General features: G+C 33.2%; 1 protein-coding gene across 5 annotated transcripts in view; it reads left to right on the top strand.

The window, feature by feature from the left end:
- The window catches only part of Smyd3 (SET and MYND domain containing, class 3), a 378835-nt gene that overhangs the window by 302631 nt on the left and 63014 nt on the right, over positions 1-13190 (top strand). The window contains exon 8 of one of the 5 annotated variants that reach the window (XR_011950715.1): positions 3867-4062. The exons of the other annotated variants lie outside the window; for them this stretch is intronic. The gene's annotated coding sequence lies outside the window, so the exon portion shown is untranslated. The remainder of the gene's footprint in view (positions 1-3866; positions 4063-13190) is intronic. 5 annotated transcript variants of the gene reach the window in all.

Here is a 13190-nt window from a genome sequence, read left to right as displayed (position 1 = left end):
TAACATAGGGTATTTGATTTGATCAATCCCTGGGGAGGTATTATTGCAATTTTTGAGAGCGAAATCTAATTCAGATTTAGTGAAAGGTTTCAACAAAAAGTGATTAGATTGGTGACTTTGTTCGGATTGGTTAGAGAAATATTGAACCCAGGGAGGAGAAACTTTATTAAAGAAGTCCTCTAAAACTTCAGTGCTGAACGGTTTTATACTATTCTGCGTTTTTCGATTCATTTTGTTGGACTGTGACTATATTTGCCTAGAAGAGGTATTTTTGTTTAAATTGGAGCACCATTTGATCCAACTGGATTTAGCTTTTTGTTTCAACTGTTTTTTTTTGTTCGAGCAGTAACTTCCTGACATTTTAAGTAGTTATCAAAACTCGATGAAAGTTTGTAAGCTTTTAATCACATTCAGGGTCCCACCATGGTGGTGGGGGACGATTTTTGTTTAAGAATTTTATATTGAGGGATGGATTTTGAAGCAGATTCATTAATACAATCAATAAGAAAATTATAATTTTCGTAAGTGTTTAAAAAGCTTTATAGTTGACAAACATTTTTTCTATTAAGGATGTATAAAGTGACCAATTGGCTTTATTGATATTCCATTTGCTTTTTGGATAAATTGTTTCATGTGATGTGTTAGATGTGGAAAGGTTCATGGTTATAGCAAAAAGATTTGACCCAAAGGTATCTGAAGAGACGGACCAGGAAACTTTACTGGCTAGATTAGCTGTACAGAGAGAAATGTCAGTCATAGATTTCTGAGTACCATATTTGGAAAGATATGTGGGTTCCCATTTATTCAAAAGAATAAGATCTAGGTCCTCGACACTGCTGACGATTTGATGACCTACAGCGTCATTGTGCAGTGAGCCCCATAATGAGTTATGAGCATTCATATCCCCTCCAATTATACAAGGTGATGTAACTTGAGAGAAGATATTTTTCCAATCATCTTTAGAAGTACGGACTTTAGGTGGCCTATACACAGACAAGAAACTTAATTCTAAATTGTTAAATTTAACGGAGATGCCACAAACTAAAATTTTATCATTGAAATTTTTAGTAATATTCACTTGACAGAATGGGATAGAAGTTTTAATCAAAATTGCTACACCGGCATACCCTCGTATCTATCCTGGCGGATTATATTATAATCTTTAAATGTATAATTTTGATTTGGTTTGAATCATGTTTCACTTAACAACGCTATATCAATGTTTTCAGCTGTTAAAAAATGAACTAAACTATTTTATTGGATGCAACGGACCTTCCGTTCCACTGTAAAATTCTCAGAGTTGTTTGTCCTTGGAAAACCTTATTTACTGAAGATGTTCTCCAACATCTGATTCTAACGAATAAGTAAAAAGTGGTTAAATAAAATAAATGAAAACATTCATATTGGTTTTTTTAATAGTGCATTTTGACCTTGGATTAATGTTTAAATAAGACTGATTAATGTTTAAATAATACTACCAGAAAAAAGTTCCATTTGAATTACATAATTTAGATAAATAATTTAGATTTTGTAGTATGAATAATGTTTTAGTACCCTCCAATACTGAAAATATTTTCTGATTTATGCTATCATTATCTACAGATTTTAAATTCTCAAGTGTGTGAATATTTTTTAAAAAATTAATGACACACTCCGTCACTGCCTGCGCAATATCTTTATTATCACCTTCTGTAGGTTGAAAGGGTGATTGCATTGGATACTGGGGAAGAGGATGTGATGGTCAAAAACGGAAGTTAAACATGGGAGGGTTCTGTAAGTTTGGGGATGAGGGAGAAGTAGTGACTTTACGTTTTTTGTTGTTATGGATTAGTGCCATAGGTCTGCTACTATCCGAACGTTGAGAATTTGTACGTTGTGGCTGCTGGAAAGCATGTTTATTAAAAGCTTTGAGGTAGTTTCGGGAATTCTGCCTCGTAGTTTGCTAAGACAGAAAAGTTAAAAAAGTTAAAATACAATGTTCTTGGCTACTTTTGCACTGTTTTGATATGTGTCCGAATCTCAAACATCTATAGCATTGTGTGCCCTATCCCTGCCTAAACTTTTCCACATTAAAATAAACAAAATTAACGGATATATGGCTGGGTAATATATTACCTTCAAAGCTGAGTACAATGGTCTTCTTAGGTACATACTCAGCTTTACCATATTTTTCAACTTTCCTGTGCATTCGTCTGATGTCTACAACCCTTGAGTTTGAATTTATGTTTTGTTTTAAATAATCAGCATCGTAACTTGTGTCAACGTCTAGAATCAGACCCTTGACCTCTAAAAGGTGATTAGGTATGAAAGCTTTTAAGTTTAATTCTTTTAAATTTTTATTTGTGACCAACTTTTTAGCTTCTGCTATTGAATTTAATATTACTTTAACGCGATTTCTACCTATTCCCTTAATTTCCTGAATGTTTTGTACGTTTAGATTTTTGTGTAAAATATGTCCTACAAACATAGGATGCAAACGACCCAAATTTTGCTGATTAGTTTTTTCAACATATACGCAATAATTATTTAACGAGTACTTATCTGGATTTATTGAGTCAAATAGTTTTGGTTCGTCCTCCTTAGCACCTATTGTTCCCAATTCCATGACGGCAGTAGTACTTTTCATATTGGAACAACTATCACTTTCACAAAAAACTCCACTTTCACAGAAACCTCCACTTTCACCATATGGCGTCTTATTTTTTACGCTCCCCATGGGGGAGCGAAGTTTTTAAAATCTAACTTATTTAAATAGTTTTGATAACGTTAGTAATATGAAAAAGCAAAACTTGAACACTAATTAATAACAAATCGATAAGCCGGTTATTGTTGTTTGACTTCTCTCTTCGAAGGTTCAAACGAAACTTACATTAAAGCATGGAAAAAGGTTAAAAAAGATACACCTACAAAAACTGTTGCTAAATAGATATTTAATTGAAAATATTATGAAATTGTAAAGAGAATAGTAAAAACAGCAATTTTGTTGATTAATTAATTAAAAATTAAAAATTAATTAATAATTAAAGCTTCGCGCTAGTCTTTTATTTCTTTATAAGTTCGTGAAAAAAAAATACGCTTTCTGAATATGTAAAAATAATTATTTTGCGAACAATAAGAAGAAAGTTATATTTGTTTATAAGTAAAAAATTAGCATATTTTTGTAAAATTGTTTTTCATATTCATAATGTAAAAATATTTTTTTTACTATTTTCGTAGAAGAAGACTTAATCTTTCATTTGATAGCCAAAAAATTGTCCAACTGGATTTTTTTCTGACTTATGTTATTACAAAAAACATCTTTCTAAGATAAACAATTAAAACAAAACTTAAGCAATTCAACGAATCGCTTGAAAATTTTTATCACAAATTAAGCACTATTTATAGGAGACCCAACTTTTAACAACAATTTTTGCAATAGTTATAAATAAATTAATTTCTTCAAAATTTTGCTCATTTTTTGCATTGATCTAAATAACAAATAGGTATATAAATTGTTTTAAATCGTCATTTTAAAGCTTTTTACATGGTCTAAAAGATGGTTCAAAACCTTATGTTTTTTAATGTTAGCTTTTTACTTTGCTATATGTACCTATTTTTCATAGGTTTTTATATTTTTATTGCAATTTTGATTCATATTATGTACGAGTAGTATTTTTATTATACTTTTAGGATTATATTATTAGTAATACTAATTTTTGTCGGTATTTTTTTGACCTCTGACCTGTCTGTATGCTGTTTATATTTTAAGCACCTTTGTGGTTAGTTTAAGCAACTTATTTTAAATAAATTTGTCAAGGCATTCTATATAGACCTCTTTTGTACTATTCTGGTGTTAATTTCTTAAATCAGTTGTTTATTATTTTTAGATATTTTCTTCCAAACAAGTCCATATCTCCTTGTTCTCTACTACATGATTTGCTGTGTCTGCCTCAATGCTGAGATTGTTTTCGTTTTCGGTGTTATTCTAAGTTTCCATTTTTCATATTATGGGGCTAGCGTTCTTGCCCTGTATTCCATAGCTTCCTGATCATTTGTTCCACCAGCCTAGTCACCTACAAATTGGTATGTATACATATAGATGTATATTATTTAACTGTACCTCATATGCTGGATATAATTTATTACATCTAAAGTTACCGAAATATATTTAATACTAATAACATAATATCTTGTTAATTATGTTAGTAGTCACACTTTTATTACATTATATTTTTTTCTTGCTTTCCTTCGATATGTCGTGATATCTTTGATTAAATTAATTGATTGTTGTAGATAAAGCACAGTATACACGTTGACAAATACTTGATATTCATAAGTCTTTTTACAATAACTAATAAGTAATACACTTATTTTTGTTTTGTTTACATACACGAGTTTATAGGAAAAATATGTACCTACGTGTATGAATGGAGTGATTCCCAATAGCGCTAAAATTAGAGTTTGGTATCGTTTTTAATAATAAAAGGTAATACCAGTTGTTCTAAAATATGTTAACCTGTTTGGCCACAAATATATTCGACTTCAATTTGAAACCTTTGTCGGGTGGTGTGGACTTTGGATGGTTTGATTATAACGTAAAGTGTAAAAGTGTTTTAAGTATTGGATGTAATGAAAGTGAGAGTTATGTAAAGGAATGGAAGCTTTAGAGTAGATGTATAACGCTTTTTAATAATTTTCATTATAAGATATAGTCAAACCTGTCGTTTATATAGCAATTAGTCGAAGTTCTTATTCATATCAATGAATCGTCAATGCTTTTCGTATAATACCTTTTCATTTAATTTCGAGTGTCGAGTTTCGTTTAGCTGTTTACGAAAGAATATTTAGCCATATTTTAGGTATTAGCAACAGAATGATAGATACCTGCATCTAGCAAAAGATAGTTTACACTTGTAAAGTGTAAAATGTGAAAGTGATGGAGACCAGTGAAAAAATGACGGAGACTTGTCTTCCATATTGATCCACTTAATATTTTGTACCTAGGGAGAGATTGTAAATCTTAATGAGTTGTGTGTCAGAAACTAGATGTTTGCTGATTCGGACTTATGTATTTAATAGATTGAGAAACCCGTACATAACAGTGTACGAAAGAATTGGATGTTTATGTTTAGTAGTGGACGTCAAATGCGATATCCTTGGTGCAGGCTAAATACGTTTTAATGGATAAGTTATTTATTACAGTTTTCTATTTGCTAAATTTTACTATAAGGAACCACACCCGTCTAAGAACGGTAAACCGTTGACAGGTTCTACATACCTAAGACCCTTGTATCTTTTCATATTTACTTTCTCTCTGTCGTTGTATTTTATTAACCAAATCTTGTTACACGATATCTCGCATGTCGCAATTGAACCAATAGGAACAAAGATATGTTTGATTTTTCTATGGCATTGTATTCTATTTGCCAAATTCTATCACGTGACATATTGCACTTTCCTGTAGTCCATGCTGTAGCCTGGACTTTATGATAAGCTGTGGCGCTCTGTGCTATGTGAATGTTGCGTTTCATAAAAATTACCGTATTCTACATTTGCGAGCAAAAAAATCGACTCAAGTAAAATAAGTTGACTACGATATTTGGCCAGTGATATATACACATATGTAAAATTAAAGTAAAATATCGCGAAAAAAGTGACACCAATATTTAAAAAGTTAGTAAGTAAAGAACATAACAAAGATAAGTTAATATTGTATGTGAGAAAACATGTTACGAATGAAAGTCATTATTCATGGATAAAAAGTAAAATATCAAAAAATCAAAATTAATACGTTGAGTATTTTCTCCTCCGAGTTGTATTACACTTTCCATGCGATCTTTTAAGGTTCTTATTGTAACTGATTCCTAAGGTTTCGCTTCTCACTCTTGATCTTACGAAGTTTTTAGCTACGCCACTGTCGCTGGATTACGGACCCGAACCCTGCGTTTAAGTTCATCCCTTAGGTGCTCGATGGGATTCATATTCCGAATCAATGGAGACCAGTCCATTGTTATATGGGTGTTGGCCAGGTAATCTTTAGTTATCTGTACTAGGTGACATCGAGCGTTATGCTGCATTAGCATAAAGCCATCGCCTATGTAGCCGACATAAGGAACAGAATGGTTTTAGAGAATATCCGTAATGTAACGATTCGATGTGAAACCCCCTCCGCAACCACCACCTAGCACGAACACAAGCTCTTTCTTTTCTTATAAAAATATACCACCCCAAAACATACAAGAACTACCTCCATAACTCACTGTTTCGACACTGAGCACTGGGTAAATCATTCTCCGGGCCTCCGATAGACGCGTCGTCTTCTGTCATTGTTATACAAGCACATTCGTCTCTCATCAGAGAATAAAACTCTACTTCATTAGCCAAGGTCCCAATTGAGGCGTTCTCGGGCAAATTGAAGTCAAGCCTGTTTCTGACGTGCGTTCAATATGGGCCTTGTGTTAGCTCGTCTGTGAGTCAAAGTAGCAACTTAATGTCTTCTCCTAACTGTCCACTGAGTGAGGGTGATACCTCAACATTACATTCTACAGGTACATTCCTCAACAATTATTGAAGCTCAACTCCCGTCGCGTGTCGATTCCGCAAGGCACTTAGGACAATAAATCGATCGTGTTGCGAATTGCCAAGTTAGCGTTGTTAGCCTATACTCAGCGTCTAGTCATTGTCAATTCTGCGACAAGTTTGCATCTAGTCAACATCATCGGCCAGAGTAGACTTGTGCATTATAGTGGATGTTCGTTGGTTTGGCTATACTGTAAGAATGGTATACGTTCTTTGATTAGTCATTCGAATACTGGGTTATTTTCATTTGACTGGCTGCCATGTTTGATTTTTTGTCATTGTATTCTATACGTTATATTGTTTTTAGTGACACCTTGCAACTTTTCTGCTTATTACATGAATTGGTTTTAGAGAAAAATTGTTTTGACTTTCTGACTTCATCTTATATATTACAAGAAATGACAGACTAAAAGAAGGAGAACGATGCTACGTCATAGTGTCATTTTGACGCTATGCCTATTTTCTGATTACACCCTGTATATTATAAGAAGTGACAGATGGAAGAGAAGAAGATTTGACGACTGAAAAAGAAGAGGATTTGACAGACGAAAAGAAGAAGACGACGTTTTGACAAACGAAAAGAAGATTTGACAGTTGTCTGCGAAGAAGAAGAAGACTTGACAGATGGCTCTATGATTTGACAAACCGAAAAGAAGACTAATTGACAGATCGAAATTGACTGTGCTCCTTTCGTAATGCTGTCATGTTTGTTTTTTTTTTCTTAAATTGCATCGGTGTCTAATCCTCATTCATTTAACGTACCAAACGTTAAAATCGGACTAATAACAATGAAGATACGATATAGAGCGTCAAAATCGGACCAATAACGAAGAAGATACAATATAGTGCCCTCTATAGACGAATTGACAGACCGAAATTTACTGTGCTCCTTTGGCAATGCTGTCATGTTTGTTTTTTCTTTTAAATTGCATCGCTGTCTAATTCTTATTCATTTAACGTTGCAAACGTAAAAATCGGACTAATAACAACGAAGATACGATATAGTGCGTCAAAATCGGAGCAATAACAACGAAGATGCGATATAGTGCCCTCTTGGCATTGCCGCCATATTTGTTTTCTATTAAAAATTCATCGCTATCTACTTCCTTTTCCATCGATACCTCATACGTCATGATCAGTCTAGACGTTTCCGAGATGTGCGACTTTGCGACCAATTTGCTATTTTGGACCTTGGATTTTCTTATGGAGATTTACATGGGAAAATTACCTGGTTTGGCGTCGGAGTGAGGTTGTTACCCTTCTGAGGTCATTGTAGAAATTGATAGACCGAAATTGACAGTGCTCCTTTGGCAACGCTGTCATTTCATCGATGTTTAATCGCCTTTCATTTAACATCTTAAACGTCAAAGTAGGACTAATAACAACAAAGATGCGATATAGTGCTCCTTTGACAATGTCGTTATGTTTATTTTTCTATTAAAAATTCATCTAGGTCCAATCCCCCTTCATTTGATGTCTCAAACGTCAAAATCGGACCAATAACAACGAAGATACGATATAGTGCCGCTTTGGAAATGCCGCCTTATTTGTTTTTTCTATTAAAAATTTATCGCTATCCCCTCCCCCTTCCATCGATACCTCATACGTCATGATCTGTCTAGCCGTTTCCGAGCTGTGCTACTTTGCGACCAATTTGCCATTTTGGATCTTAGATTTTCTTGTGGACAAAAAGACATGGGAAAATTACCTGTTTTGTTGTCGGAGTGAGGTTGTTACCCTTCTTAAGTCTGTTCTTTATTATCTTACAAAAGAGTCTACTAAGAGTGCTGTTAACCAACACTCCGCTGTAGTTCGCAGTATAACTTATTTTTTCTTTCTTGTATAAGGAAGTTGTATATGATGTTTTCCATTGGCCTGGTATCTTACATTTATTTATACATTTATTAAAATACAAAAAACAAAATTTGTTTAATTTACATTTATTAAAGAATCACATGTTAAAATGTTCCATTAACTCCATATTTTATTATTTCCTTCATTATTTTACCTAGTCCCGAAACCGTACCATTTTTCATAGCAATTACAGCTGTCTATACTTCTTCCGTAGATATTTCCCAGTCAACATAATATTCTAATGCATTCTGCGATGTTGTCTTATACATATTCCTAATTTCTGTCAACAGCTTTTCATAATGAGATTTCCAATCTTAAATCGGAATAACGCTGATTATATATTCTGCACAGTTGGTACAAAGAACCGCACATTTGCCAGGCTTCTAGATGACAGAATCGGCGTAGGGCTAGAATCTATTCAGGTTACAGTGCCCTGTTAGTCGTGTTTCGCCTGTCTTTGTTCTGGAATTCCACCACCATTCCAAAGATTTGTGAGCTACCCACTTTCTTCTACCCACTTCTTATTACAGCCTTTGCAACGCCGCATAGGGGTTCCAGTCCAACGAATGGCAGTGATAGTTTGGCTATTTCATCTGCTTTTTCACTAAACTTATGGCCCTCGTGCTCCAACTACCGTAACCATGCTTCAGTCTTCTAGTTTATTTAGGGCGCCCACACAATGCCATACTAGCTTAGAATTGACCTCTACAAAATTGAGTGTCTTAAGCGCTGTCAGGCTATCTGTGAAAATGGTAATTAAAGGGTAAGTTCATTTTTGCCTTTCTATTTTTTCCTCGCAGTAATGAACTGCCGTTATTTCCGCCTGGAAAATTGTCACGCCGGGAAATATATCCCTTGTCTTCCCTTCCAGGTCTACTCTATTCTGAATTTATTGTTAAAGCTACATTTCGTAGCTCTTGCTTTGATGGATTTCCCAATTATAATACTGCTTTTAGCTCCTGGATTAGCTTTCTAATGTCAGCATTATGCGCCTGGCTTATGTGTTACTGACTATGTATTAATCTGTACATCACTGATCTGGCTTAGCCCCTTATTGTCGCTGAGGTTGATCCACGGAAGGTTGTTGAGCCCCTTTAGTCGCTCTGTCCGCTAAGGCAGACGATCTAAGTGTTCTCTGTGATTCCATATTAATACTAAAATCAGAACAAAGAAAAAAAGAAACTAGAAAACAATTTTCTGTTTTTATTAATTCTGGGCGCGTCGGGGTCAGTTCGTTAGGTTACATATACAGGCAAAATATCAACAAAAATAGCCAAACACATAAAAAAGAAAGGAATAACACCAGCTTTCAGAACAAATAACAACCTAGGCAAATATATTAAAAACAACAAGAGCCAACATAAAAAACACTTACACAGTGGTGTGTACAAACTTAAATGTGGCGACTGCCCAAAAACTTACATTGGTCAAACAGGTAGAAATTTTAATAAACGAATAGCAGAACATAAAAGGGCTTTCAATAATAGAAAAACAGTTTCTACATACGCACTTCACCTTCTAGATCATAATCATTCTTTTAATGACGAATTTAAAATTCTCCACATTCAAAATAAAGGCCTTAAGCTATCTTTGTTAGAATCTATGGAAATCAACAAATTAAAAAACACAGATATAATTCTGAATGACCAGCTTGAGACAAACAGTTCTCCCCTCCTCAACCTATTTCATTAGAGACTATAAAGTGTAAACCCATACGAAAAACAGATCACTTGAGAAAGGCAATCAGCCGAAACAGCTGTAGTGATAAGAATTTAAAATAAATTTTGTGGAATTTTGAAAACAAAGTTTTCAGTGTCTCTTATTAAGGTTACGTTCTCTACAGAGAATTCTAACATCATCAAAATTCACAGTATGTTTGGTGTTGATTGCATGTTCTGCAAGGGCACAAATATGTTTAGAAAGTTTAATGTCACTACGATGTGAAGTAAGGCGTCCTTTAAGGGAACGGCCAGTTTGACCAATATAACATGCATCACATTCAGAACAGGGTATGTGATAGACTACATTCACTTGTTCTAAAAAGGAAAGAGGTGTTTTAATTTTAGAAAACAAGTTCCTGACAGTCTTAGCATTATTGATAGCAATCTTAACCGGGATATTGTTCTGTTTGTACAATTTAATAAGCTTTTCAGTAACATATGGGAAATAGGGTAGTGAAGAGTAATGGGTGGTGGAAGTTGCAATGTTAGGAGAAAGTAGAGTACTGTTGTTCATAATATTATTAGAAATCATTCTTAGTTGATCACCATCAGGTAAATCATCAATAGAAGACCCAAAACTTGTTGAAAAAAGGTATTTATTTATGAGAGATGTAGGGTAAGAATTGTCAGATAGTATATTTCTGAGTAACCAAAGAGAATCCCTTTTGTTATCATTATGTGTTAACCTATGTAGCCTACAGCTGAGTGCTTTTATAAGATTTATTTTGTATTTGAACGGATGGCAAGAATGATAGTTAAGAAACCTATTACTAGCCATAGGTTTCCTGTACCAACTTGTAGTTAGTGTATTGTCACTATTTCTAAAGACACGCATGTCTAAGAAAGGAATACTATTGTTAGAAGGATCCTCAAGTTCATAAGTAAACTGTAAGAGAGGATCAAAACCATTAAAAATCGATAAGGTAGACTCTACTTTGTCAGGGGGTAAGGCTAACAAAAGGTCATCAACATACCGTTTAACAAAAGGGATATGGAAATCTATAAGACCCAAACATTCAGATATCAAGTCATCAAGGACAAAGTTAGCAAGGATGGGAGATATGGATGAACCCATTGGTGTACCAAAAATTTTTATTTTAAAAAGTAATATTTATCATTGAAAACCAAAAAATTAGTGTCAAACACCAATTGCAAAAGCTCTGCAAACACGTCCCAGGAAACGGGGGAGTTTAGTTGGATAGTGTTCCAATGATTACTTAAAGAAGTGAGAACACTTATATATATATATATATATATATATATATATATATATATATATATATATATATATATATATATATATATATATATATATATATTGTTATGCTATGTAAAATTATAAATAATATTGGTTTGCTCGTAATATATTTCAAATTATAAAATATAATAATTCAAAATATTTCAACTGATAAACTATAAACGATATTTCACAGAAATGAAAGTCCATTATCTTTGGATTACCTGTAGTAAACAAAATTTAAGATATGCATAAATTATTTTCTGTGTAAAATATATTCGAGTGGCGTGAGGAAGTTTAAGTGAAGTGAACAATACGACCGGGTTTTCCAAATGGACTTGTACCGTGAATAAGACAATAGAATCGAAATATTTAAAATGTATAATTCTCCGTTAGTTTTTAAGAATTTGTAGAAACAATTAGCATGTTAATAGTTTTTAGGACAGTTATAATTGTAGTTAAGGTTGTTGTTTGTTATCTAAATGGGGATAAATATGACGAACTTTGATTGGCAAAGAGTGAAAAAAAGTGGGAGAGATGGAGGAATGAGAGTTTAGCTAGATTTTAGAGGGAAAAAAGATCATCAGTTGTTTTCAAAGGGTGCAAGGCGAACAGTCGTTATTCTTTGGCGGTTCCCAAGTGATAGTAAGCATTAGAAGTGAATGTTTGTCAGTTTTCGTGGACTAAGTGTATCCTGACGGAAGCTGATTCAGTAAAATATTGTAAGTCATACTTTTCTACTTATATATTCCAAGAGTCACTGTTCAGGCCGGAACGAGAGATTCAGTTTATCAAGAGGAGAAGAGGCTAGCTTTTTTTTAACGATATGTGCATCTGAAGGAGATCATTGAAGACGAGAGGCTCGCAATAATTTGTTGTAAGATTGCTGATTACCTAGGGAACTGCTAACAATAGATAGTATAGGCTACCAGGAACAAGGATTTGGACAACTCATCATCGGAGAGATATTTTTTTTCACCATTCGGCAGTTTTTTCTTTATCAACAAAGTTTTTTTTTATTGCTTCAGGAAAGATAGAAATATTTATTAGGAGATATCATAGAACAACAATTTTGATTTGAAATTTTAATTTATATAGTGTATAACATTAAATTTTGAAGGTTCACGTACGTAGAACAAAATTTTTTTGACAATCATTATATGAGATATTTTTGTTTAAGATATTTGAGTGTGGATTTTATTTCAATATATAATTTTGTATCATATATGACTATTATTCCGATATCCCTTAGACCTTACCTATCATATGTAAAGCATAGATATTGAAGCACTAATATAACCCTGAGATAAGAGAATTAAATAGTGTGATAAAATCATAATTGCATTATTTAAATAAGTTTAATTAATTAATTAATTAGCTAATTAATTTCTTGGCGCACCTCTGACTTTTAATATCACATTAATTGGCTTCCAAAACGTGGTGGCTTGAAAATATCGCAGCTTTACGTATGATGGTAGAGAGAGAGAGAGATCAGGAATAAGTACAGGTGATCTAGAGATCTAGAGAAAAAATAACATTGAGGGAATTTGAATTTGAAAGTATTGGGACAATTTTTCCAGTGGATAAAAATTTGATTTATGGATTGATCGTAGTTAGTTGATATTTACTGTTATTGAATTATTTGATTTTTATTTTCTTTATCAATCGTACATTTGATATTTATTTTGAATTATTTGAATTTTACTGATTGCATATTTGGTATTTGTCGTGAAAATTTATTAAATTTGGGGAGAAATATTTGTCGTGTTTCGGCAACATATAGAGTGTTGTAAAATTTTACATTTGGCGGGGACAAAAAC

Source organism: Diabrotica undecimpunctata, chromosome 4, assembly GCF_040954645.1.
Source record: "Diabrotica undecimpunctata isolate CICGRU chromosome 4, icDiaUnde3, whole genome shotgun sequence".
Lineage (NCBI taxonomy): Eukaryota > Metazoa > Arthropoda > Insecta > Coleoptera > Chrysomelidae > Diabrotica > Diabrotica undecimpunctata.
Note: the sequence above shows the minus strand (reverse complement) of the source record. Positions and strands in the feature narration are given on the sequence as shown.